At 43.1% G+C, this 4,677-nt stretch overlaps 1 pseudogene; it reads left to right on the top strand.

Moving 5' to 3' along the window:
• The first annotated feature begins 649 nt into the window (after nucleotides 1-649).
• On the top strand, nucleotides 650-4,082 carry LOC139440170 (uncharacterized; annotated as a pseudogene).
• The last annotated feature ends 595 nt before the right edge of the window (nucleotides 4,083-4,677 follow it).

Here is a 4,677-nt window from a genome sequence, read left to right as displayed (position 1 = left end):
AGAAGAAGGAATCAAAGGCTTAGGGAGATTGGAATGCTAGATTGGATTTACCATTTGAGACCTGCCCACCCATCATAGGAATGTCCAGGGGACACACCTTTGATAAGGACTGTGATGAGTAAATTTGTAAGACTAACTCCATCTTCCCTGAAGAGCTCTGTAGTTGCTCTTCTCTGTAGTCCAGATTTTACAGTAGAGAGGGCTGTGATGAGATTAGAATCCTTAAACATTATGGGAATGATTGTATGTCAGTCTGGTAAAAGTCAAGTATAAACAGTTAATCGCCAAAGTCAAGGTGAGTGTGATTACCACAATGAAAGGAAGATTCAAAAAAGCGCTCAATATAGTCTGGGTCATGTAGAGTTGTGGCAAATTGGCTAATACATCATGGAGTACCTAGCAGTGAAATAGATGGGCAGTCTACTAAATTTCTTCTGGATCTGTATAAACAAAAGAATTCTAGGTTGAGTGAACAAAACCCTAACTCAAATTACAGACACAGAGAATCACAGGGAATCAATTCCCAGACTTGAGACAGTTTACAGATCCAGTGGCCCTTGAATGAGGAGGAGGCCAGGTCTCCTTGGTGAAGGATCCTGTTAAACTGCCCAAAATTTATACTGTTAATCTTCCTCCCACCTTTCCCCAAGGAGATCTTTGGCCTTTTACCAGGGTAACTGTGCAGTAAGGAAAAGGAAATGATCAGACATTTTGGGGATTATTGGACACTGGCTCAGAAGTGACATTAATTCCAGGAGACCCAAAATGTCACTGTGGTCCAATCCAGGGTAGGGGCTTATGGAGGTCAGCTGATTAATGGAGTTTTAGCTTAGGTCCATCTCACAGTTGATCCAGTGGTTCCCTGGACCCATTCTGTGGTTATTTCCAGAAAGTATAATTGGAATAGACATGCTCAGTAACTGGCAGAATCCCCACATTGGATCCCTGACTTGTGTAGTGAGGGCTAATATGGTTGGAAAGGCCAAGTGGAAGCCACTAGAACTGCCCCTGCCTAGCAAAATAGTAAACCAAAAGCAATATCAGATTCCTGGAGGGATTGCAGAAATTAGTGCTACCATCAAGGATTTGAAGGATGCACGGGTGATGATTCCCACCACATCCCTATTCAACTCTCCTATTTGGCCTGTACAGAAAACAGATGGATCTTGGAGGATGACAGTAGATTATCATAAACTTAACCAGGTGGTGACTCTAATTGCAGTTGCTATCTCAGATGTAGTATCATTGCTTGGGCAAATCAACACATCCCCTGGTACCTGGTATGCAGCTGTTGATTTGGTGAATGCTTTTTTCTCAATTGCTATTAGTAAGGACCACCAGAAACAGCAGTATACCTTCATTGTCCTGCCTCAGGGGTATATCAACTCTCCAGCCCTATGTCAAAATATTGTCTGCAGGAATCTTGATTGTCTCTCCCTCCCACAAGACATCACACTGGCCCATTATATTGAGGATATCATGTTGATAGGACCTAGTGAGCAAGAAGTAGCAAAGACTCTAGACTTATTACTAAGGCATTTGTGTGAGAGAGGATTGGAAATAAATCCAACTAGAATACAAGATCCTTCCACCTCAGTGAAATTTCTAGGTGTCCAGTGGTGTGGGGCTTGTTGAGATACCCCTTCTTAAGTGAAGGATAAGCTGTTGCATCTGGCCCCTCCTATGACCAAAAAAGAGGCACAATTCTTAGTTGGTCTCTTTGGATTTTGGAGACAACACATTCCTCATTTGGGTGTGCCACTCAGGCCCATTTACCAGGAGACCAGAAAAGCTGCTAGTGTTGATTGGGGACCAGAACTAGAAGAGGCTCTGCATCAGGTCAAGGCTGCTGTGCAAGCTCTCCTACCACTTGGGCCATATGATCCAGCAGATCCAATGGTGCTGGACGTTTCAGTGCCAAATAGAGATGCTGTCTGGAGCCTTTGGCAGGATCCTATAGGAGAATCAATAACAACACAGACCCTTAGGATTTTGGAGCAAAGCCCTGCCATCCTCTGCAATAACTACACCACTTTCGAGAAACAGTTTTTGACCTGCAACTGGGCCTGAGTGGAGACTGAATGCATAACAATGTGCCATCAAGTTACCATGAGACCTGCGTTACCAATCATGAACTGAGTATTATCTGACATATCAAACCATAAAGTTGGGCATGCACAGCAGCACTCCATAATAAAGTGGAAGTGGTGTATATGGGATAGGGCTAGAGCAGATCCTGAAGACACAAGTAAGTTACATGAGGAAGTCCAAATGCCCATGGTCACCATCCCTGCCATGTTAACTTCTCTTTCCCAGCCCACAGCTTTGACCTCTTGGGGAGTCCTTACAATCAGTTGGCTGAGGAAGAGAAAACTCAGAACTGGTTTTTAGATGATTCTGCATGATATACAGGTACCACCCAAAAGTGGACAGCTGCAGTACTGCAGTCCCTTTCTGGGACATCCTTGAAGGACAGTGGTGAGAGAAAATCCTCCCAGCGGGCAGAACATTGAGCAGTGCACCTGGTTGTTCATTTTCCTTGGAAAAAGAAATGGTGAGAGGTGTGCTTGTACACTGATTCAGTGGCTCTTGTCAGTGGTTTGGCTAGATCGTCAGGGAATTGGAAGAAACATGATTGGAGAATTGGTGATAAAGAGTTCTGGGGCAGAGGTATGAGGATAGACCTTTCTGAGTGGGCAAAAAACATGAAAATATTTGTGTCCCATGTGAATGCTTGCCAGAGGATGACTTCAGCAGAGGAAGATTTTAAATAATCATTTGGATAAGATGACCTGCTCTGCAGCTAATGCTCAGCCTCTTTCCCCAGCCACTCCTGTTATTGTCCAATGGGCTCACGAACAAAGTGGCCATGGAAGTAGGGATGGAGGTTATGTATGGGCTCAGCAACATGGGCTTCCCTTTACCAAGGCTGACTTGGCTATAGCCACTGCTGAGTGCCCACTCTGCCAGCAGCAGATACCCATACTCAGCCCTTGATATGACAACATTCTTCGAGCTGACCAACCTGCTACCTGGCAGTAGATTGACTTCATTGGGCTACTTCCACAATGGAAGGGACAGTGATTTGTTTTAACTGGAATAGTCACATACTCTGGATATGGATTTACATTTCCTGCATGTAATGCTTCTTCCAAAACTACCATCCATTGACTTACTGAATGTCTTTTCTATCACCATGGCATTCTACACAGCATTGCTTCTGATCCAGGAACCCATTTCACAGCAAATGATGTGGGGGAATGGGCACATGGCCATGGAATTCACTGGTCTTACCATGTTCCCCATCACCCTGAAGCAGCTGAATTGATAGTATGGTGGAATGGTCTTTAGAAGACTCAATTATGGTGCCAACTAGGTGGCAATACCTTGGAGGACTGGGGCAATGTTCTCCAGGAGGTTGTGTATGCTCTAAATCAGTGTCCACTCTATGGTGCTGTTTCTCCCATAACCAGGATCCACAGGTCCAGGAATCATGGGTGGAAATGGGAGTGGCACCACTCACTATTCCCCCTAGTGACCTACTAGCAAATTTTTTGCTTCCTGTCCCTGCAACCTCAAACTCTGCTGGTCTACAAGTTTTAGCCCCAAAAGAAAGAGTGCTGTTACCAGGAAACACAACAATGATTCCATTGAACTGGAAGTTAAAACTGCCACCTGGCCTTCTGGGGCTCCTTTTACCTCTGAATCAACAGTCAAAGAAGGGAATTACTGTACTGACTAGGGCAATTAATCCTGACTATCAAGGGGAAATAGGACTGCATCTACATATTGGGGGTAAAGAAAAGTTTGCCTGGAATACAGGAGCTCCTCTGTGGCATCTCCTAGCACTGCCATGTCCTGTGATTAAAGTCAATGGAAAAATGCAACAACCCAGTCTAAGCAGGACTAACAATGGCCCAGAATCTTCAGGAATGAAAGTTTAGGTCACCCTACCAGGCAAAGAACCATGGCCAGCTGAAGTGCATGCTGAGGGTAATGGAAACATGGAATGGATAGTGGAAGAAAGTAGTGATAAGTATGAACTTTGACCACATGACCAGTTACAGAAATGAGGACTGTAATAGTCAAGATTCTTTCTTTCTTGTTTCATTTTGATGATGACTGTATATGTACACAAAATGAATTTCTTTGTCTCATTCCCTAAACTTTTCCCTTATCAAAAAATAAGTTGTATCAGTTTCATGTCATAATATTTGAGGATGTCAAGTTTAAGAGTGAATATTACCCAAGAACTTGCACCCTATTTTGTATGGAATTAATGCATTTCTGGTTGTATGCAGGAATGTTGAACATTGCTAGGTGGAAATATATATATATATATATATATATATATATATATATATATATATACACACACATATATGCATGCATGCTTGTTATTGTTTTTACTTAGAGATTAAGTATGGTTTAAGGTAATGTGTATGGTTGCCAAGTTGACAAGGGTGGACTATGATGGTTGAGGTAATGTGTCAACTCAGCCAGTTAATCGTGCCTAGTTGTTTGGTCAAGCAAGCACTGGACTAACTGTAATACAAGGGCATTTATGGACTTTAGCCACCATTGACTTTACTGCAGTGGTAAATCATACAGAGCTAATTACAATTACATCAATCAGGGAGATTGCCATCAGCAATGAGTGATGCTTTATCCAATCAG

This window comes from Dasypus novemcinctus, chromosome 2 (assembly GCF_030445035.2).
Source record: "Dasypus novemcinctus isolate mDasNov1 chromosome 2, mDasNov1.1.hap2, whole genome shotgun sequence".
Lineage (NCBI taxonomy): Eukaryota > Metazoa > Chordata > Mammalia > Cingulata > Dasypodidae > Dasypus > Dasypus novemcinctus.
The sequence above is the reverse complement of the archived record's forward strand: the minus strand, read 5'-3'. Positions and strand labels throughout refer to the sequence as shown.